This window comes from Pongo abelii, chromosome 17 (genome assembly GCF_028885655.2).
Source record: "Pongo abelii isolate AG06213 chromosome 17, NHGRI_mPonAbe1-v2.0_pri, whole genome shotgun sequence".
Taxonomy (NCBI): domain Eukaryota; kingdom Metazoa; phylum Chordata; class Mammalia; order Primates; family Hominidae; genus Pongo; species Pongo abelii.
Genome location: NC_072002.2, coordinates 21,371,712 through 21,395,038, shown reverse-complemented (window position 1 = coordinate 21,395,038; position 23,327 = coordinate 21,371,712). Strand labels below are relative to the sequence as shown.

Genomic DNA, 23,327 nt, shown 5'->3' with positions numbered 1-23,327 from the left:
ATGTGTGCGGGGCTGTCCCACTTCAGATGAAATTTATCCACTTCTTTAAATATTTAGTAGTCTAGCGTGGATGTTAATGAAAGTCTGGCGGTGCTATTTTGAGAATTGCAACAATGATAGTAATTTTCAGTGTCAGATTCCTGCTTCGCAAAGGGAAAGAGGGATGGGAGAAGGGGGAGGGAAAAATGGTTTCAGTTCTAATAGAGTTTGCCATCCGCTGGGCCGTGCCAGACAGATGGGTCATGAATACTGTCTAGACGCTCTCTGCCTGAGCAAAGCCCTGGTCTCTAAGGACACGCAATGAGACGCCGGCTTAAGTAACTGGGGAAAGTCAGGGCAAGCTCTCCTGTAATCAGATAGAAATCAATGTGATCCTGCTTCCTGGGGGAGGCCAAGGGGTGGCCGGGAGGGTATAGGGCGAGGGAGTGCTAAGAGAAAAGGCCCGCTGTTACTGATCAATTTTAGTGCAAACTTGACAATTATTAGGCATTAGGGAGAGCGTGGAAGGACAGTTGTAGGATGATAACACTATTGATTTAAGCTGTATTGCCCAGAATGCAGAATGATATATTTCAGACCCAGGCTTCAAAGGCCAGAGAGGAGCTGGGGTGAAAAGGAGGATGTTGTCTTGTGTGGTTAACAGAGGAATGCAGCCCGTGGGGTGACCTGCGTTAATTGTGTATATTAACACACTCAGCACTGCTCTTGTCAAAACCGTTGGTCTTGACTGTTCATTTAGCCTGTTAATTTGCAAGGGTTTTAGAGGCTCACCAGGCTTGCTTTCTCTTTTTATGAATCTCTGCGAATTTCTTCATGCTGGGTCTCTTCCGGGCAGCTCCACAACTGGCAGAGCTGTAGGAAAGCGGGTAAAAAAAATCCCCAGCGCCTGCCTGGCTGCGCTTGGGTGCCTGCGTAGTCGTGATGCTTGTCTTCCTAATTATTTTCTGAGTGGCGGGGTTGGAGTTTATGTGACGTCAGAAGTGAGTTTCTGCTCATGAAGACTCCCAGTGTAAGTGTGGTGGGAGTCGGGAAGGAGATATCGAGGTAAAGATGAGATTGGGGAGCGGAGGCTGGGGGACCACCGATAAGGCGGGAGGCGACGCAGCAGCTTGCCGTTCAGCTGGGAGGTGCTTTGTCGCTTGGTTTGATGGCCGCTAACCACGTCTTCGTCTTGAAAAAAATTATCCAAAAGGGTACTACAGTGAAACTTGGAAGGGACCATCTTTGAGTAATTGCAGAAATAAAGCTGAAGTCTAAAGCTGCCGTGAGATATGTCGTGGACTGCAGAGGTGGGTGACCCTCCGAGGGCTGGACTTCTGAATTCATCCTCTGGGCTGGTGCCTCTTTCAGTCATGGCAGCTTTAACATGGGAAAAAAAACCAACAACCTAAACTTTGCAGTAATCGTTTTTTCACTCCTCCATCCATTCTCGTTTTGTCCCAAGAGCTAATAGCAGAGGGAAAAGAAGGTATTTTTTGCTTCCTTCCCAGAAAGAAAAGAGAGATCAAAGATAAAAAATATTTTCAAAGTAGACAATCACTGGAGAGGGAAGAGAGAAATCTTGTTTCAGGAGTTTGCAGTTGTGAGCAGCGAGTGAGTCTGTCCTTTTTCCAGACAGCTCCTAGAAAAATTGCCGTGGTCCTCTGGAAGGTCCAGCTGTCCTTAGATGGGCACCTTCTTGCCCTAGACGCTTTGCTTGCTGTTCACACCAGGACCATCCACTCAGGGCAGAAACTTTTCATTCCCTGGGATGGCCTGTAGGGAAGGGGCACATGGCAGGGGGCTGGGCTGTGGGCATCAGCCCTTCTGCTGCCAGCCATGGGGCCTGGAAGGGGAGCCTTGTGCTAAGTGAAAATTTACTACCTCTTGGTTCTGTTCACTTAAAATCTTGTGACCATAAAGAGCATCTCCCCATTTCAGAGACTGGCGGCTCAGTGGGGTGACCCCCAGGCTCATATGTGTGCTTGGGAGAGGAGAATCTCAGATTGCCCTGCCTCCTTGAGAAAGGCCCCTGCCTTCCTGCGGCATGCACCTGTTCCGGAGAGGGCCCCTGAGCCGGGCTGTCTGCTGTGGATGGCTCTGCCATGGTGCTATCTCCTCCATCCTTATCTATCTCTTCATTGTTAGTGGAGGGTGTTGGGCATCTGTTATTTGCTTTATTCTAAAAATTCAGAGAAAAAGGAACTTGAGCTACACTTCTGGCTTTTTACCCTTAGATCTTGGGGGAAGGTCAGCTATGGTTCCAGGTAGGGTGTACCGCCGCAGGCCCTTGCATGCCAGCTGTTCTCCCTGTCTGGGTTTGGGCAGGTGGTGGGTTCAGGCCCAACCGCTCTCTCTGTCATGGGGCCGGGGTGGTGGCTGAGCCAATTAAGCAAAATGATGGACCTTCCATCACGGGATGTAAGCCCGTGTCTTGACTTCATGTGACTTTTTGTGGAAGGACAGCCAAAGAAACACACTACCGAGAGAGTTCCCTCTTCCATTTGCATAGGCTTTGGAGATAGAAGTGTTAAGTGTTGTTTCTTCCTTGGTGAGAGGGGTTAGCATGAACCCAGAATTTTAAATGCCAATCTGACCTTAAAAGGCTGGCAGAGACCCTGCCCTTCCAGGCCTACCCGTGCCTCCCACTAAAGCCCCACGCGGCCTCTAGATCAGCGGCCGCTGCCTCCTCTCGCCCTTCTGGTTCAGTGTCTGCTCTCACGTTAGGAGATGTTAACTGGAAATGACAGGACCTGGAGCCGGTGCAGTTAGCTTCTCTCCCCCCAACCCCCCCCCCCCCAAAAAAAAACCACAAGATCCCAAGACTGATTAGTTTTCATAAGTTGTTGAAGGAGAAATAGTTGTTGAAAGATTATGTCTGGACAGGGGGCTGGAGGGTGTTATAGAGAAAACATGTTTGGGGTAGTCACTTGTGGAAAATTGTATGCTGAGTAGTACAAAACATCCCATCTCTGGGATACTTCATGGAAGGTATTTTTCTGAGTATTGAATGCGTGAGAGGCATGGGCTGGGCTCTATGGGCAGGTGCAGGGCTGCAGGGGCTAGGTGACATGGAAGGGTGCAGTGTGTGTGAGACGGAGGCTTTGCCTCCCAGCTTTGTTCTGTCCAGTGCTAAATGGTGTCCTTGAGAAGGCCCACAAAGTTGTGGCATGTATCCGCAGTGCCAGTATGCAGGACAGAGGGAACATCTTCCTGAGCCTGGGTGCTCAGGGAGGCCACCATCATGGGCTGGCAGGGTCTGGAGAACCCCTGCTCTTCAGGGGGTGTCGTGGGGAGACGGCTGGGCAGGGATGCCACATAGGCTTGTCATGAAAGCTTGCGGGGAGGGGAGGGCTGACTTTGAGGAGCATCACTAGAAAGGTAGGTGGGGTCAGATTCTAGAAAGCCAGGGATGTCAGGCCAGATGGCTTTCATTCTCTTTCATGAAGGAAGTCATTGAAGGTTTTTGAGCAAGAGAGGCTACAACACAAAGCTGTTGTATAGCCGGAAGGTCCTTAGAGATAGCTTAGTTTAGTTCTGCACTCAGGAAAGGAAATGAAGCCTGAGAATTTACATGACCACTTCAAGGTCACAAAAATAGTCTTTGGCAGAAGTATAATATGTATGTTTCTAGTCTGTCTGGGCTACTATTACCAAATACCATAGACTGTGATATGGTTTGGCTATTTGTCCCCTCCAAATCTCATGTTGAGATGTAAGCCCCAGTGCTGCAGGTGGGGCGAGGTGGGAGGTGTTTGGGTCATGGGGACGGATTCCTCGTGGCTTGGTGCTGTCCTTGAGGTAGTGAGTGAGTTCTCACAAGGTCTGGTTGTTCAGATGTGCGGCACCTCCCCCCTCACTCCTTGCTTCTGCTTCCCAGTGTGAGATACCAGTCCCCCTTTACCTTGCATGATGAGTGGAAGTTCCCTGAGGCCCCCGGAAGCAGATGTTGACACTATGCCTCCTTATGTAGCCTGCAGAACCCAGAGCCAGTTAAGCCTCTTTTCTTTGTAAATTACCCAATCTCAGATATTCCTTTATGGCAATGCAAGAGATGGCCTAATATAGATGGGATGGCTTATAAACAATCGAAATGTGCGTCTTACAGGTCTGGAGGCTGGGAAGTCCAGGATCAAGGTGCTGCCGGACTCAGTGTCTGGCGAGGGCTTGCATCCAGGCTCACAGACCGTGCCTTCTTGCTATGTGCTTACATGGCAGAAGGGGAAGGAAGCGCTCTGAGGTCTCTCTCCCATGGGCATGAATCCCAATCCTGAGGGCTCTGCCTTCATGACTGAATGCCTCCCAAAGGCCTCACCTCCTAAGCTCGTCACTCAGGGGTTAGGATTTCAACATATGACTTTGGGGGTGGGGAGAGAGTACAAAAACCTTCAGACCCTAGCAGTGCTTCCCATTTCTTAGGCCAGTTCTCCTTCCACTAGACCCTGTCCTCACACCAACTTGTCAGGTTAGGCAGCGTCAGGGTGGCAGGAGGAAATCACCCGGAAGGACTCTCCCTTGCAGAGTAGGCAGCCTATGGTGAACGTGGCGTGTGCCCCTAAGAGTAGGGACTAGGCCTAGCTAGGAAGGCTGTCAGAGGGGCAGGTCCCCAGAAGCTGTGCCTTTGGGATTATGTAAAAAAGGGTTTGGAGGAATCCACATGAAAGCCACAGCAGGAGATGAATAGAGAGGGAAGTCAGAGTGTGCCCGGCACAGCAGGGTCCCAGTGTGGTGTCCCCAGTTTGGGGTTCACGGTGGCAGTGGCGGCTCCTGGCCACCCTCCTTGCTGTGCTCGGAGGATGCAGCGGGTGCAGACTGTGTGCCGTGGAAGGGGGCGAGGAGGAGTCTGGGGCTATCTCTCGGCAGAGGGATAGCTCAGCAAAGGTGGTGGGTGCGCTGGAGAGAGAGGAAGACCCCTGTGAGCAAGTCTCTGCGAGGGTAGGATCGAGCCTAGAGAGTGGAGATGTGGACGGAAGAACTCCAGTGCACAGGAGGAGACTCTTCTGGAGCTGAAAAAGGAGGAAGGCGGGAGTCCTTGCTCCTGGGCAGAGCTGCTGCTATGAGTCAGCCTGGGGCTGGGGAGTTGGAAAAATACCGACATAGGAGGGATCTGCAGTCCTGACAGTCAGCATCTTGGTCATGCTCTGCAATGTTCAAAAGAGCTTTCTGCATGTATGAACTTCTCTCCACAATTCCACCAGGTCGCGTGTTTACTAATTGCTAAGTGCTTTACTTGAGTCATCTCATTGAATTGTTAGAACAACCAGATTTGATAAGAACTCATCGGACCCCTCCTTAGGATTAAGGGGGTCAGTGACAATGCGTCCAGTCTCAGCCTGAGGGGTGACCCCAGCGAGAACCTCCAGGAAGGCCAGAGGCAACATCCTGGGGCAAGTGACGGGGACCACGGGGGATGCTACATGGAATGCTGCTTTCCAAGTGCAAATGACCCGGGAGAGAAAGGGCACAGAGATGGGCTTGTGCTCTGCTCAGCATGGGGAGCACTGCGGGGTTGCACATGAGCGAGTGTGAGGTCATGGGATTTGCATCATGTGCAAATGAAATGAAGGAATCACAGGGACAGTCATCGTTTTAAAAGAAGCAGGACCCCGCTGTCTTGCCCTTTGAAAACAGATGATGGTGGACTTCGTTTTGCATTGCTCCTGGTGTGCCTGTGGTCGCATGCACGTGCTCGCGTTTTGGAAATGAGGAGGCCCGTGAACTGGTGTCCTGCTGTGTGTGAACTTGGGGTGTGAGGTTCGAAAGGAGCAGGACCTTTCATGATGTTTTTCTTGGAGGCCCAGCCCTGAAACTTGTTTGTGTCATACATGACAATGGATTTGTGCACTTTTTGTATCACAAGAATGAGCTAAAATCAAGAGTCAGCAGCTCCGCTACTCCTTAGTGACCTTGGTTTATTAACACCTCAAGCCTGGCTTTTCGCAGCTGCTGGCAAGGAAGGCAGGTTTGATCCCTTGAGTCACTTGCGACACACACACAAAAAAAAAGCATTCTGAAATGGTGACTTTGACCTCTGTTATTAACTTTAATGAGATAAGTATTAGATGGAACATTTAGCCAAGAGAGGTGTTTCTTTGTAAATAGTGTTATTATTTTCAGGTGTCTGAGAGAGACGTTGATCAGGGCATGTGTTGTCTTTGAGCCCCCGCTGAGATGAGAGCCCCAGCTCTGAGCAGTGCCCACCCATCCTCTGCAGGGCGCCCGGTGCTCCACCTGCCCTTCCCTCTGTTGCCCCTCATTACCTCCCAGCCCCGTCCCCAGTACTGCTGTGTAATCTGTTCAGTGGGGACAATAATGACGCAATGTGTGATCCAGAGTCTAGCACCTCGTGGCGCCTTGATGGAAATAGAAAGCTGTGATCACAGCATTAAAATATGCTAACAGGCTGCGGGAGCTAATGGGCGCCGTGTTCACACTGCAGATGTTCATTCCGGCGCTGCCGCCGACTGCGGGGACAGAGCCGGAGGCTGCGCCGTGCACACCCAGCATCTTATGGTAGTTTTGTTTATTGCAGGGGTGTTCTCCAAAAGGGGCATCCTGCCTCCTTTATAAGGTGTGCTGTCTTTCTGGCTCTGCGATGATATAAGACCCCTTTTTGTCTGACTGTTAGATGCGCAAGCAGGCGCAGTGTTCACGTGGAGGGAATGTTAGCGATGATGACAGGGTGCAGTCGTTTGATGAAAATAAATTGGATTTTAACCTGTTTGTGGTTAATGTTTATCTAGTTGGAGTTTCTGAGCACTAGAAAGGGGTTCTAAATGCATTGTCTAAATAAATTTGTGAAAGAATTCCAGTATACCACATTTAAAGGGATGATTTAAGTGCATTATATTAAGTTGTGAATAATATGGAATGTTGAGTGTCTGGCTTGCAGTGCTGTCTTCCATTTGCTTCCTGGGTCAGCCTGGCAAATGACTCCATTCTCTTCATCATCTTTGCCCTTATTACTAGCCAGGCACCTCACTCCTTATTTTCTTGCTCTTACTTTGGGGAAATCCATCGGATGAAACATACACTCAGTGAGTAGACAAGGCAGCCAGAGGCTATCTGCTTACAGGTGGGTGGCTTTGTGCATGCTGAAGGATGCCTGTCTCTGCAGAGAGGGTAGCAGCAGGACATGCCTGGCCCGGGCTGGCCATCCACCTGAGCCACAGGTCTGGGCACAGGCACAGATGAGCTGGGAAAGGGCTTGGCCTGGTCCAGAAGGTGCTGGAGGGCAGAGAGGCACTGTGTTGCTGTGACAGTCCCTGATGTATGGGGATGTGTGGGATGTCGTGTTACCTTTGGAGATCAGACCACTCCAAGCCCTCAGCAGCAGCCTTGGTCCTGCTGTGTTCATTCATCAGGCATCCCACTTGGCTGCGCGCAGTGCTGGATCACCTGCGGCGGGAGCAGAGCATGCGCCCTGTTGGGTGCTCAGTCTGCGTTTGTTGAGTGGATGATCACAACCCTGCAAACATGGTCACTGAGCTAGGCAGTCCAAAGGGTGTCCCTCCAAGGGAAGTGAAGCTGGTGGATGCTGGACACCTGTATGTGCAGGAGCTGGGGGCTGGGGAGGGGGCATAGGTGCTGCCTGGGAGAGGCACCAGGTGTCCTGGCACCAGGACCAGGGATTTTCCTCAGGCTGGGCTGGCAGGCAGGTCATTTTACGCAGTGGGCACTTAGGCAGGAGGCCTGGGGTTTCCAAGCTTTTTGGGGGCTTATGCAAATATTGGAGACCTGAAAAAAATTCTGCTTCCAAGATAGGACGTGAAAACTGCCAAATTAAAACAGACACATTTAATTAAATGTTGACAAAACGTGACGGCTTGTCAAATAGTCACCTGCAATTCATTGTCTCAAGTGGGATGTGGTGCTTTTTCCTGGGTTTGATGTGACGTCTATGAGGCCCATAGAGGTCATGAGATGCCCTTGGGTAGCCATGGTGAGAAGAGGCTGGAGGCTGCGGGGGCACCTGCTCCTGGTGAGCAGGTAGAGGAGACACTAGGAGCAGCTCAGCGTCCTCCCACAGCCCGGACGGCTCTGAGGGTGGGTCCTCATTCCCTCTGACGAGCTGGGCTGGATCACTTGAGGTACAGGCGGAAGATGGAGAGGGGGCCAAGTCATGTCCTCCCTGTGGCTGGGGCAGAGCTGCGCATCTGGCTTCCTCCTTCCACACAGCCCCAGGGAAGATATCCGGGGGCTTGGCAGCCTCCCCTTCAGCTGCGTTCAAACCCACACTGGGTGCCATTTCTGGTGCTCTAACATACAATTGAGCAACTCTTGGTGGTGCTAAGATAAATGGATGATAAATTGCAGTTGTATATTTTTAAGATTATGAAGAAAGCAAACATTTAAAATATAAGCCTGTTTATTAGTCTGTTTTACTCAGAGCCCCAGCTTCCGAAGTCTGGTTGCCCTGAATTCCATGTAGAAGTCCTGCCGGGACTTCTGGCAGGAGCGCCCGCCATGTCCCGCGCTGTCTGCATTGTTAGGAAACGTGTCCTCGCTTGGCTCCCAGCATATGGGGGAGAAGTGAATGTGTCACTGCTGTGGCAGGAACACATCTTCCAAGAACTAAGGGACGTCTTGTCACGGACTCCTAGGCAGGAAACAGGGCAGAGTTCCAGGTGTCAGGTGCTGTGGTTTGAGGTGTGAATAAATAATTACCAAAATGACTGGCTGTGGTGGGGAATGAGGAGCATGCACACGTTTTGCCTGAAAGTGGTAGCCTGAGCGTTAGCAGTGGTCCCCCCGCCGTCTGCCTGCCTTCCTGAGTGTGCCACATCTACACAGGGGTGCCCCTTCCTGACCGGGGTGCCCTCTCTCACCTTCCCTCCTGCTCCTTGTGCACCTTGCCAGGGTTTCCCTGGGCAGCTCTGGTGAAAGGTGTGCGTCACGCTAAATGGGCCCTCTCCACGTCTCAGCGGCCAGTTGCCTTTCCTTTTTCTTTCTATGATGCTCCTGTATTGCCCCTGGATTCCTCTAACCCACATCGTGTTGGATTTTAATTATGTGTTTAATGACTTCTCTCTTACTAGATTATGAGTAAATCCCTCCAAGGGAGGGTCTGTGTTTTGTTTATTTTTGGTCCCTGAATGTCCAGTGCAGGGTCCATGCATGCACATATACACACAAATCAATCAGATACACATGCATTCATAATAAGTTTGCTTTTTAAAAGGGTATTTTATATAAATAGAAATGGGAAACTATTATATTTGCAGACATAAACCAATGTATGCTATCAGTGCAGGTTTGAGCCCCAGCTTCAGGCCCAGTAAATCACAGGTCAGCAGAACGATGCCACCCATTTTTCTTGGGACATGTGGTTTCTTCTAGATTCTGTGGCTTACAGTGCTATCCAAAATTCCTTCCACTCCTCCTTCACCTCCTTTCTCAGCTCCCAGGATTTCTGTCTGTCTGGGGAAAACCCTCACCCTGTGTTTTTCCTCTGGTGTGAGAAGCAGAGAACAGTCATCCACATAGAAGAACACTTCTGTGGCCGAGTGTGTGGGGCTTCCCCACAGCCCAGCAGTGGACACCTGCTGTAGCGTCAGCTCCACAGGCCGGGGGGTCAGTCCCCAAGGCTGCCCCTTAGACTCCAGTTGCAAGTCCAGGCCTCAGGAATTTCTCACCGACTGGCTTCAGGTTGAGGTTCTCACAACCCCTTCGCTATGTTTGATTAATTTGCTGGGGGGTGCTCACAGAACTCAGGGAAACACATGTTTACATTTACCAGTTTGCTCCAAGGATATTGCAAAGGACACAGATGAAGGGCTGTGTGGGGCAGGGCATGGGGAAGATGTGGAGTCCTGTGCCCTCCCTGGGCACCCCCCTCCAAGAGCCTCTGCATGTTCCACCATCCAGAAGCTCCCTGAACCCTGTCCTCTTGGATTTTTATGGGCGCTTCTTGATGTCAGCTTTCTTCCCCGCTGGTGGGGATGGGGCCTTCTCTGAGGAGGGTCGTATGAGCAACAGGAAAGGCTGGAGGAGAGAGATGTTTTGCCTGGCAGCTGAAAGGCGGACAGAAAGGACAGGAGAAGGTTGGGGAAGTTCTGTTTCCTGAGGCCTGATGCACCCGACCTTCTAACAGAAGACTAACAGGGCTGTGGGGTACACAAGCCAGGTGCCGTGGAGGAAAGCCTGTAGATAGATGCATATCACGGCACCACCACATCTCCCCATGGTTCACAGGCCCTCCCCAGGCGTCCCAGGGCCCTCTGCTGTGAAGGTGGCTCCCCCGCCTCGCTACCTGGGCGCCCCCTGCCCTGTGCAGTGTGCTTATTTCAGTGCTGGTCTGACTTGCTCTTCGTGGTGGTAAGCTCCATGAAGGCAGGACCACGCTCAGGGAGTTTCCTGTCCTTCACTGCCCCAGGGATGTGGCAAATACTTAATCAGTGTTTGCTTATGGAATGAACAGGTCCATGAATGGTCTTGGAAAATGATGTATCCCAGCACCATGGTGGTGGTCGTTCATACGTAGTTCTCATGACTTCTTTGCTTTTCCTAATGGTGAGGCCGGTAGGCCCATTCATTTCTTGCTGAAAAGCGTGGTAAAGGCAAGTCTCCTAACTGGACCAAGACTACAGCCTGCAGAACGTGCAGGGCCTGGGCATGGGGAGCACGGATGAGGAGCCTGCTGCTGATGCTGAGCAGGAGCCGTGGAGGGGTCTACACCACTGTGCTGACTCTGCGTGATGAGGATTCAAAATGCCATTCACGCAAAACAAATTTAGCAACTAAGAAGGAGAGCGGCGCGCTGCTTTAGAAGCACTATGTGTTAGCAAGTGTGGTACACACCTGACTTTGCTTCCGTGGCTGAGGAAGGGGAATGAGTCTTCTGTGCATAAATCTTTCCACAAGCACCATCCTGGGTGTCCTGCCTGAACAGACTTGTGAGCCAGGGCCAGGTTGGAGCATGTGCCCAGGTGAAAATTATACATTATTTATTCATGTGAGCAACTCTTGTGCCTGTTTTGAAACATTCACTGCTTTGTTTTGTTTGTTTTGTCTAATTGCATGAAAGATGTGGTAGGCAGAATAATGCCCCCCAAAAAAGGTGACCACTTCTTAATCCCTGGAACCTGTGAATATGTTACCTTACTAGCAAAAGGGACTTTACAGATATGATTAAGGCTAAGGACCTTGAGATGCAGAAATTTTCCTGGACCATCCAGGCAGGCCTGGAGACATGAGTCCTCTAAAAACAGAGACTCTTTCCCAGCTGTGCTCAGAACCAGAGGTGACCACCAAAGAGAGGTCAGAGCCATACCATGTGAAAAGGACTTGACTTGCCATTGCTGGCTTTCCAGATGATGAAGGGGCCTCAAGCCAAGGAATGTGGGCAGCTTCTAGAAGACGGAAAAGGCAAATAAATATTCTCCCCTAGAGCTCTGGGAAGGAACACAGCTCTGCCACCTCCTTGATTTTCACCCAGTGAAATTAGTTTTGGATTCCCAACCTATAGAACTGTAAAGTAACACATTTGCGTTTTAAGGCCAGATGTGGTGGCTCACGCCTGTAATCTCAGCACTTTGGTTTTGGAAGGCCGAGGTGGGAGAATCACTTGAGGCCAGGAGTTCGAAACCAGCTTGGGCAACATAGTGAGACTCCATCTCTACACCAAAAAAAAAAAAAGCCAGGCGTGGTGGGTTATGCTTGCGGTGCCAGCTACTCTGGAGGCTGAGGCAGGAGGATCACTTGAGCCTAGGAGCTTGAGGTTACAGTGAGCTATGATTGGCCACTGCACTCCAGCCTGGTAACAGACTGAGACTTTGTCTCAAAAAGAAAGAAAAATTAAAAAATAACATTTGGTGTTTTTTTTTCTTTTTGTTTTTGTTTTCCTGAGATGGAGTCTTATTCTGTCACCCAGGCTGGAGTGCAGTGTGTGATCTCAGCTCACTGCAACCTCCATCTCCTGGGTTCAAGCCATTCTCTTGCCTCAGTCTCCCAAGTAGCTGGAATTACAGGTGCCCGCCACCACACCTGGCTCATTTTTGTATTTTTTGTAGAGATGGGGTTTCACCATATTGGCCAGGCTGGTCGCAAACTCCTGGCCTCAGGTAATCTGCCCACCTCAGCCTCCCAAAGTGCTGGGATTACAGCTGTGAGCCACCGCGCCCGATCAAATTTGGTGTTTTAAGCCACTGAGTTTGTATAGCTTGTTATAGCAGCAATAGGGAAGAGATACATATGGCTTTGCCTATAGAAAGATATTGCTAAATAAAAAGAAGAAAACCCTTCCAGGTCTACATTTTCTCAGGCAGTGCTTGCACTTTAAGGAGCACGTGCAGGATATTTACATCAGTGGCAAGTCTATGAATCATAGCTTAGTCTCATCATTAGAGGTGCATAAACTCAAGGTAAGCATACCGTAAGTTTCCGCTCAAGGTCATACCCTGGATCCAGCCCTGTCACATGGTTAATGTTCCACAGCCAATGACTGAGCTGGAGCCAGAGCCACTGCCCCCACATTGTCACACCATGGTCATTGTCATTTCACTGCAGTTTCTCCAGCTTCCTTTTGAAGAGGAACACGAAGGAGAGGTGCTTTGCAAGGATACAGTATATTATAAGAATAGGGACATGTTTGAAAATAGTAGTTAATGAACATTATTTTCCTAAATTCATAGCTTTTATTTTGTTTTTTTAACAGACAGGGCCTCACTGTCTTGCCCAGGCTTGAGTGCAGTGGCGCTATCACAATTCACTGCATCTTTGAACTTCTGGGCTCAAGGGATCCTTCTGTCTCAGCCTCCTGAGTAGCTGGAACTACAGGCACATGCCACCACGCCTGGCTAATTTTTGTGTTTTTTGTAGAGATGGGGGTCTCACCATTTTGCCCAGGCTGATCTGGAACTCCGGGCACAAGCAGTCCTCCTGCCTCAGCCTCCCAAAGTGCTGGGATTACAGGCGTGAGCCATGCACCCGTCCTTAACTGATAGTTTTAGAGCAGCCCATTAGATTGGACCCATGTCATCTGACGAAGCCATGTGTCTGTTTTGTATTTTCTAAGAGATTTGGTGCTGAGTAAAGAAAAAGAAAATTCTTCATGTCTGATGAGAAGGTAGTGCTGTTGAGAGAGACCAAAAAAGGACAATTAGTGATGAGGGTATTTAAGGCAGACAGTTCATACCTCCCGAGTTTTTGGAACATGTGTCTCTCTTTGGTAAAATATTTTGGGGATAATCCCTATTATATGTGTATTTAATTATTTTAATATTATATGCATATACTATCATAAACTTCCTAAGATAAACACAAAATTATAGATTTTGCTGAAGAGCAAAATAAAAATAAAATTACTCTCCCCTTTTCTTCCAACACCAAATGAGTCAGCCCACTGGGGTGTAGTAGGCAGCTCTGCCTGGAACTGCCTGCCATGCCGCCCTCTGTGTGCCTGGAACAGCCTGCCATGCTGCCGTCTGCATGGCCGGGGCCCTTCTGCAGCCCCTACTGCACCAACCTTCGTCCGCTGTTATCGGTGAACACAGTGCCCACCTCACCGTGCTGGGGTGGCCTGGCTTGCTGTCTCCGAGTACCATGGGAACTGAGGTGGGCTGGCCTTGTCTCCCCAGCGCCTGCTCACAGAAGGTGCCCCATGATGTCTGTCGTGCAGATGAATCCACACGTGCTGGGCTAGTACAGAAGATCGGTAGGCAGGGCTCTTCGTGGCCAGGGCCTGAGCAGGACAGATAGCCTTGGGGACTGCATGGGTTTTGAGAGTCTGGGGTAACCGGGGGAAGTAGGAGGACATAGTATACAAAGGCCAAGAAGAGCGAGGAAGACGTGGGGATGGGGACACGTACCTGATTGAGGGAAATGGATTCTAGGAACACAAACGTCATTGAAGAAGCAGAGTGTGTGTTACTGGTTGAGGGTGTCCTGGTTCTTGGCATCTTGAACAAAGAATCAGACAAAACACACAAAGCAAGGAAAGAATAAAGCAACAAAAGCAGAGATTTCTTGAAAACGAAAGTACACTCCACAGGGTGGTAGTATGCCCTCGCAAGCGGCTCCGGAGCCCGGTTACAGAATTTTCTCAGCTTTAAAGACTGTCTAGCGGTTTCCCATTAGTTACTTGGTGTACACCCTATGTAAATTAACTAGTAGCCTATGATCAGTCTGATTGGTTGCAGGAGGGGGCCAATCAGAGGCTGAAGCAAAGTTACAAAGTTACACCCTATGCAAATGTCTGATTGGTTGCAGAAAGTGACCAATCAGAGGCTAAAGTGAAGTTACAAAGTTGTACTCCTATGCAAGTGAAGACTTGGCTCCTGACCAGCCTGATTGGTTGTGGGAGGGGTCCAATCAGAGGTACTTTCAATTTTTCATCTGCCACACAGAAAAAGTGGGAGGGGGCAGAGCTGCAAGGGAGTAGCCTCTGGTCCTTGTGTTACTTGGGCATGGAAAGTTGGGGTTTTCCTTTTGATTTAGTTCTAGGAAGTCGGTGTGAATCGGTCTTAGGTTCCCTTCCTCCAGATCCTATTCTCCTGCCTCATGGGGTCACTGCTTGCCTGGGTGGATGAGCTGGAGCTTCATTCTGTGAAAGCAGTGGGCTGGCTTCAGATCCCGTGACAGCTGCAAGTACAGCAGAACCAAGGCCGGCACTTGTGGAGTCCTTCACTGTCCTCAAAAAAGCAGGTGGTGTTGTCAACCGTGGTTACACTGGACAGAAAGAACACTGTTACCAGGAGCCAGGTGTGCAACAGGTCTGACTAGGACTGTGGGAGTAAGGCCGGGAAGCAAGGGGTCCATGCAGGCACTCTGAGCTGAGACAAGCAGGCTGACCGCTAGACTGGGGGCCACAGGGGGACGGGCCAGAGATGCATCCAGGTGTTCTCAAGCCAGGGTGCATGGGGATGGGACTCTCCAGACCACACAGCCAGGGAGGGGGCTGGTTTTCAGGATGAGATGCCAACCTTGGTCTAAGAAAGGTGACTTCTACATAGGGCTGTGAGACAGTCACTGTTCAATAAGCAGTTGGAACTAATTTTTTTGGATTTTAATGATTCCAAAAAAGAAATCTGGGAGCTACAGATTTAGGATTTATCTTCTTCCCTTAACTGATACAAATTCTTCTATGCCAAGCCTTGAAGAGCGCCCAAGAAAGGCGTATATCAGTGCAGAAGGTGGGAGTCCAAGAGGCCAGTGTGGGCTCAGTCATGGCGGCTGTCACGGATGGAGCAGGGACAGCAAGGATGTCTCCCAGAAATGCAGAGAGCTTGAGCAGAGCCCTGCCTGGGAGCTTTTCTACAACATTGTAGCCAGAGAGGTTCAACCTTTCCAGTGGAGGGCAGCTCGCGGCCTAGACTCGGTGAGGACAGTATACTCTCATGCGGAGATGCTCCTGGAAGCCTCACACACCTGTGGCCGTGCCGTGGTGGCCTTTGCAGGGCTCTCTAGGGCAAGCTGAAGGCAGATCCCGACTGCCAGGGGCAGCAGCCAGGGATGGCTTACAGGGCAAGCAGAGCATTTTCCTACCTGTGGTCCCGCTGGGGGGCCTGAGACCAAGAATCTCCACGAAACAATCGGCGACCCCTGAAGATGCCACACGGGGTTTCTAGAATCACACGTGATGTGTGTGTGCACCTAGGGAATGGGAGCTCTTCCTGGGTGTGGCCATGTCCCCCCTGGACTCCTAAAGGTTGACCTTGCGGGATGGGTGACAACCAGCTCCCAGGCTCCCTCCCTCTCCCCCAGTTTTCCTTTTCTCTCTTCCCTTCCTGTACCTCTTTTGGAGGCCATGCTGCCTGCCCACCCGCCTCCCTGGAAGTGTGCAGCCCCCCGAGCCTGCGGTTCAGAAGAGCAAACCCGCCAGCATCCCAGGGCACCTGCCTGACGAAGGGAACAGGATGCCTTCTCTGCATTCCCTTCGTTGCCCTAAATTAACACCATAGCTCCATTCTGTTATTTTTGTGCTCAAACAGGCTTAAAAACAGTTGTTAACACATATTCTCATCTCCCAAATTGTCATTTTTTTGAGATGGCAAGGAATACATCACGCCTTTGGATGGCTTTAATTTACATCATCTAGTGTTCACCTCATTCACACGATTCTGATATTTCTAATTCTGAGTAACTAATGGCTGGTGACAGGGCAGTCACCCAACAGCGCATAGCACCTTGGGGCTTCGCAGAAAGAGCCCTGCATGAGGACCTGTGTGGCACCCACACTTCAGGCCAGCTTGACAGCCACCCCTGCCTTTAGGGAGCTGCAGCAGCTAAGAAACATGTACTGCAGAATAAGAGAAAAGGACCCAAGATTGCTTTTTAAAAATGTGTTTCTTAACTTGTTCTTTGGCATAATTTCTGCATTAATGGATAGTACTTCTCAGCCTTTCATGAAATTTCTGCCTCTTATATGTGGAGAAAACAGAGGCTGTTTTAAATTATAAAGGAAAGCTTTAATCTAGTCCAAGAAACTGGGGGAAATAGACTTCTTTTCTCGCTTTCAGCCCCATTTCCCTACCTAATGTTAAATATGGCTATTTCTCCCAATTTAGAGGGTTTTCTTTGTAGAATATGAATGAGCTATTTACTGGGTAACAAAAAGACAAGCCTTTCAAGTACAAATGGAGCTTTGGAGATCTCTCAATTTGAAAGACTAATCTCTGCATAAACACAACTGTTTCTCCATATTGCTGGGAACACTCCATCTATCTGTTTGGCCACATTTTCTATTATGGTTTTTATAAAATGAAACGATGGCTAATAGCTCAGCAGAGAAGTATTTGGGCACAGTAGCAATAGGGATGTGTTTACATTGCTTTAAACTGTGTTGTGAGCAAAGAATAGTAATTTTCTATAGAAGTTGCTCTAATCTGATCAGTAGAATTAGGCATTGCATATTTTCATTTCTGTACCTTTATCGGAGCTTATGTCAACTAATAATCTCATTTAGATACTTGGGTTTTTCATATTAAATATCTGGTTATACCTGCTGTATCTTTCAGCCTCAAAACTCTTAGATCAGGTCTTCCCTTTTCTTTACACAAGTGGATAGCGGATGTAACAATACCACTGTCTGCCACAGGGAATAATTTGAGGGGCCACGGTGTGTCTAGAACCTTCCACAGGGAAGTGCACCTGGGTATGGAAAGATGGTGCCATTGGTCTTAGAAATGCCCTTTAGGGCTGACAGAGCCTGACTTTTTTTTTTTTTTTCATGTCGCTGTAGATGGGGCTTTTGAAACCTTCCTTCCCTTCAGCCCCCACCCCCACCCCCACCCCAAGGTTTTAGGACAAAATGGGATGAGTGAATTCATGGCTTGACAGACTGAACAGAAAAATGAGGCTCCGTGCTCCATATTCATGTGCATCTGCCCCTCATGGTGACATGCTAATTGGTTGGCCGGTGCACAAGACAAGGAAGTGCAGGTTTCCTGTTGCTCACACAGTGCTTCCTGTCTGCTGTGGCGGGAGCCGGGAGGAAGGGAGCGAGCCAAGAGGGGTGCTGCCCACCGGAAACGATGGCGCGAGGCCGCAGAGCTAAACGGGGCCTCTCCAAGGAGTGCTGTGTTCACGGCTCCATCGCTGTTAATAAGTATCTTGTGATTTCGGAATTTAAATGAGGTTGTGTTTAACCTGCGTAACATCTGGCTTTTAAAATCTGACTTTATTTTCCTTTTATTTCTGTGCATCGGCTCAGCCAAACTTAGTGATTGCTTAGGTGTTGAAGTCAGGTTACCAAACAGCACGCCCTCTCTTTATTCTCAGGCTGCGTATTTCATTGATTCTGAAGGTCAGATGGCTGTGTTCAAGTTCTGTTGGTATATTGGTGTCAGAAATGAAAAGATGATGTAACCCTTTATAACTTCTTAAAGGCTCATATCATGTCAGGAAATTAACCTGTAGGAGTTATGGACAAATGCCCATCCTGATTATTTTCAGCCATGAAAATGAGTAAAGGGTAGATGGGCATGCGAAAGGCTGCATGTGTTGAGCATTTGATTTTGGAGGAGGATGCATTTGTTGTTTGATGGAGTCTACAACCTTGCCCTCATTCCGAAGGGCAGCCTTTGGCCCTGGGCATGCCCTCATTGGCTCACAACACCTACAAACCACACAACATTTGGCATCAGGGTTGTATCTGTTGGTGGAGGACACAAGGCCAAAAGGAAATGGGATTTCCTGGTTAGGCCTGCGGCTTGGCAGATGATTGTTGTGGGAAAGCCACTGAGTCTGTTTAGGCAATTTCTTCTTCTTTACTAAAAGTGTTCCTATTTGTGGACACGTGTATAAACTGTAATGCTGTAAGTTAGGCCTCTCTGTCTAGAATCTCAGCCTCTTCATACTGTCTCCCCCTTTTTTGCCATATTATTTTCCTTATCACTTATCACTAACTATATATTTTACCTGTCTCACTATCTGTCTCTCCTCTCAGAGTGTCACTCCAGGAGGACAGAGATAACTGTTTAGTCCAGGCTGTGCCTTCGGTGCTCAAAATAATACCTGGGTGCAAAATAAACATATCTTGAATGAAATAATGAAGTAATCTTTAAAATGGTGCTCCGAGCATAATTTTTGTTTAGTAACACATGGTTTGTAATTAGTTGTCTCTTTCAGGGATAATGGAATTGTTCAACATAAGAAAATCAGGGCTGGGCACGGTGGCTCAGGCCTGTAATCCCAGCACTTTGGGAGGCTGAGGTGGGCAGATCACTTGAACCCAGGAGTTCAAGACTAGCCTGGACAACATGGCAAAAGCCTGTTTCTACAAAAAATACAAAATTAGCCGGGGGTGGTGGTGGGTCCCTTTGGTCCCAGCTACTTGGGAGGCTGAGGTGGGAGGATCACCTGAGCCTAAGAGGTTGAGGCTGCAGTGAGCTGTGATCATGCCAGTGCACTCCAGCCGGGGCCACAGAGTGAGACCTTATTTCACCAAAAAAAAAAAAAAAAAAAAAAAAAGGAAAATCAAACAGTATAATATACCACATTTATAGAATGAAAGAAAAAAATGAGATCTTCTCAATAGACACAGAAAAGGCATTTGACAAAATCTTAACCTTCTTTGATTATAAAAACACACAAGAACCTAGAAATAGAAGGAACTTCTTTAACAAGATAAAAGGCATGTCCTCGTCCAGCTGGGTGCCTCTAACAAAATACCATATACAAGGTGGTCTGTAAACAACAGAGGTTTATTTCTCATTGTTCTGGAGGTCGGAAGTCTGAGATCGGGGCACCACCAGATTCTATGTCTGGTGGGGGCCTGTTTCCTGGTTCAGAGATAGAACATTCTTGTTATATCTTCACATGGTGGAAGGGGCCAGCCAGCTCTCTGGGATCTCTTTTATAAGGACACTAATCCCATTTATGAGGGCTCTGCCCTCATGACCTAATCACCTCCTGAAGGACTTCCTAATATCCTCACATTGGGAATGAGGTTTCAACATGTGAGTTGTAGTGGGACACAAACATTCAGTCTATAGCAGGGTATTTATGAAAAACTTACTAACACCATACTCAGTGGTGAAAGCTTTAACCCATAAGACAAGGAACAAGAGAGGATACCCACTTTTACCAATGCTGTTCAACACTGTCCTCCAGGTTCTAGCCAGAGCAACTAGACAAGAAAAAGAAATAAAGGGCATCCAATTGCAAAGAAAAGAATGAAAACTATCCCTGTTCTAAAATGACTTGATCTTATGTATAGAATATCTCTGAGACTCCACAAGAAAGCTACTAGAACTAATAGGTGAATTCAGCAGAATTGCTAGGAACAAGATCAACATGTAAAAATCAAGTGTGTTTCTATACATGCACCATGAACAATCTGAAAAGGAAATTAACAAAGTCATTTCATTTAAATTAGCCCTAAAAGAATAAAAGACCTAGAAGTAAATTTAACCCAGGAAGAAAGATTTGTACACTGAAAAAAATACAAAATACTGCTGAAAGAAATTAAAGAATACCTAATTAAATGGAAAGACGTTCCATATTCATGGGTAAGAAGACTTAGTATAGCTAACATGTAAATACTACCTAAAGCCATCTACAGATGCAATACAATCCCTATCAAAATTCTAACGGCCTTTCACTTTTGCAAAAACTAATCTTAAGATTCATATAGAATTTCAAGGCACACCTTACAGCCAACACAGTCTTGAGAAAGAACAAAGTCAGAGGACTCAGACTTCCCAGTTTCAAAATTTACAAAAGTACTGTAATCAACACGGTGTGGTGTGGACTTAAGGATAGATGCATAGACCTATGAAGAGAACTGAGAGTCTGGACATCCACACAGCTATGGCCGGATGATTGGATGATTTTTGATAAGGGATCCAAGTCCATTTAATGGGAAAGAATAGTCTTTTCAACAAATGATGCTGGGGCAACTGGGTTTCCACATCAAAAGAAGGGAGTTGGACCCTATCTTATATCAGATACAAAAATTAGCTTGAAATGTATCAACGACTTACATTTAAGAGCCAAGAGCATAAAATTCTTAGGAGAAAACATAGGGGTAAGTTTTCATGATGCTGGATATGGCAGTGGGTTCTTAGCTATGACACCCGAAGTATGAACAACAAAAGAAAAAAAAAAGATAAATTTGACTTTATCAAAATGAAAGACTTGTGTACATCCAAAGACATTATTAAGAGAGTAAAAAGACATCCTACAAAATGCAGGAAATATTTGCAAGTCATTTATCTGATGAGGGCTTATTATTCAGAATATATAAAGAACTGCAAATCAAAACCACAATGAGATACCATCCCACACCAGTCAGAATGGCGATCATTAAAAAGTCAGGAAACAACAGGTGCTGGAGAGGATGTGGAGAAATAGGAACACTTTTACACTGTTGGTGGGACTGTAAACTAGTTCAACCATTGTGGAAATCAGTGTGGCAATTCCTCAGGGATCTAGAACTAGAAATACCATTTGACCCAGCAATCCCATTACTGGGTATATACCCAAAGGATTATAAATCATGCTGCTATAAAGACACATGCACATGTATGTTTATTGCGACACTATTCACAATAGCAAAGACTTGGAACCAACCCAAATGTCCAACAATGATAGACTGGATTAAGAAAATGTGGCACATATACACCATGGAATACTATGCAGCCATTAAAAATGATGAGTTCATGTCCTTTGTAGGGACATGGATGAAGCTGGAAACCATCATTCTGAGTAAACTATCGCAAGGACAGAAAACCAAACACTGCATGTTCTCACTCATAGGTGGGAATTGAACAATGAGAACAGATGGACACAGGAAGGGGACATCACACACCGGGGCCTGTCATGGGGTGGGGGGAGGAGGGAGGGATAGCATTAGAAGATATACCTAATGTTAAATGATGAGTTAACGGGTGCAGCACACCAACGTGGCACATGTATACATATGTAACTAACCTGCACGTTGTGCATGTGTACCCTAAAACTTAAAGTATAATAATAAAACAAAAGAACTACTAAAAAACTCAACAACAAAAGGACAAATAACCAAACACAAAAATGGGCAAAGGGCTTAAATAGACATTTCTCCAAAGAAGATATGCAATGGCCAATAAACAAATGAAAATATACCCAGTATTCTTAGTTATTTGAGAAAGGAGAATCAAAACCACAATGAGATACCACTTCACACCGACCAGAGGGGTTATGATTTTAAAAATCAGAAAATAACAAGCATTGGCAAAGATGTGGAGAAATTGGAACCCCTTTTTATTACTGATAGGAGTTTAAAACGATGCAGCTACAATGGAAAACAGTTTGATGGTTTCTCTACAAGTTAAACATACAATTACCATATGATGCAACAATTCCACTCCTAGGTATACAACCAAAAGAATTGAAAACAAGGACCGGAACAGATATTTGTACCCACTGTTCATTACAGCATTATTCACAATGGCCAGAGGGTGGAAATAACTTACAAGTCTATCAACTGATGAAGAGATAAGAAATGTGGTATATCCATGTGATGAAATATTACTCTGCCATAAAAAGGAATGAAGTTTGGATGAACCTTGGAAAACATTATGCTAAGTGGAATAAGCCAGTGACTAAAATATAACATATGACAAATATATGATACTGCTTATACAAAATATCTAGCATACACAAGCTCAGAGAGACAGGAAGTGGATTAGAGGTTACCAGGTGCTTGGAGGAGGGAAGAATCGAGACTTTACTGCTTGATGGTTACAGAGTTTTGTGTTCAGGGAAGAGATTTGGAAATGGATGGTGGTGACAGTTGCACAACAGTGCAAATGTTAGTAACACCACTGAATTGTGTCTCAGTTACTGGGAGGCTGAAGAGGGAGGATTGTTTGAGGCAGGGATTTGGAGGGTGGCCTGGGCAACATAGTGAGACTCCATCTCTAAAAATAAATCTAAAAATGATTAAAGTGGCAACATTTGTTATATATATTTTACTACAATAAAAAGTTAGAAAAAATTGTGGGACGATTTGGAGTGCAATGAACAACACTGAGTTTTGTTTCTCCTTCTCCAGACTAACAGCTAACAGGTCTGTGGATCAGAAATGATGGTGGAATAGTTGCCCTCTGACATAGCGATAGACCGTGTGGAAATGGTATTCAGTAAACCCTTGACATCCAAAGGGGTACACATGCAGACCTTTGCAAATCTCCAATAGAGGGCTGCAGAAATGTTTGTAGAGTCTCTTGACTTTCTTCAGACTCATATTTTCATAGAGAAATAAGTGTTTCCTGTGTATTTTCTCACCTGCAAGTTTACTCTCTCATGAATGGTCGTGTTTCATGAGGAAATAAAGTTTTCAGCACTTTGGAAGTGTGTATAAGGATGGTTAGAAAATCATACTGTCAGGTTGAGATGTGGATTCTCATCCTTCCGCCGGAGCCTCACCAACCCAGTGCTTGGCCACCGTCCTCGTGGCACGTAATTCATGCCTGCCACAGCAAAATAGCCAACGTCCTGGAGCCCTGAGCCCTGTGAGATGTGTAGGAAGTCACCCTGCCCCTGTCTGGTATCTAGTATGAGCTCCAGGCATGTTTGTTGAATGAGTTAGTGAGTCAGTCACTGTCAGTCAGAGCACATGCTGGGATGTGTTGCGGGAAGTGGAGCGCTGGCCCTCTGGTCATGGCACTCCCGCCTTCCTGCTCTGTTATGGGCCTGGATGAGGGTGCAGGGGTCTCTGCTGGGGTCAGTTATGCTTCCCCAGATCCCAGCCACCCTTCTCGGCCACACAGCACTGACCTCACTCGCCATGCGCTGCCCTGCTCTCAACTTCCACTTCTCCCCAGTGTCTTGGGCAAGCAGAGTGCCCACAAAGACCCGTTAGGACGCATGCCTAACAGGGGTCTTTGTGGCCCTGGTAACCGCCCTCTCTCTCTCCACTGGCC

General features: G+C 47.6%; 1 protein-coding gene and 1 long non-coding RNA gene across 5 annotated transcripts in view; one reads left to right on the top strand and one right to left on the bottom strand.

The window, feature by feature from the left end:
• The window catches only part of LDLRAD4 (low density lipoprotein receptor class A domain containing 4), a 430,850-nt gene that overhangs the window by 230,526 nt on the left and 176,997 nt on the right, over positions 1 to 23,327 (top strand). The gene's annotated exons all lie outside the window — the stretch shown is intronic.
• On the bottom strand, positions 14,502 to 23,313 carry LOC134760283 (uncharacterized). Of its 2 annotated transcripts, none has more exons than XR_010137542.1 (3): positions 23,182 to 23,313; positions 18,337 to 18,432; positions 14,502 to 14,646 (listed from the first exon to the last, which is right to left on the bottom strand). It is a non-coding gene; the product is annotated as an uncharacterized LOC134760283 (long non-coding RNA). The 2 variants fall into 2 exon arrangements; XR_010137543.1 differs by lacking the exon at positions 14,502 to 14,646 and adding an exon at positions 17,646 to 17,744.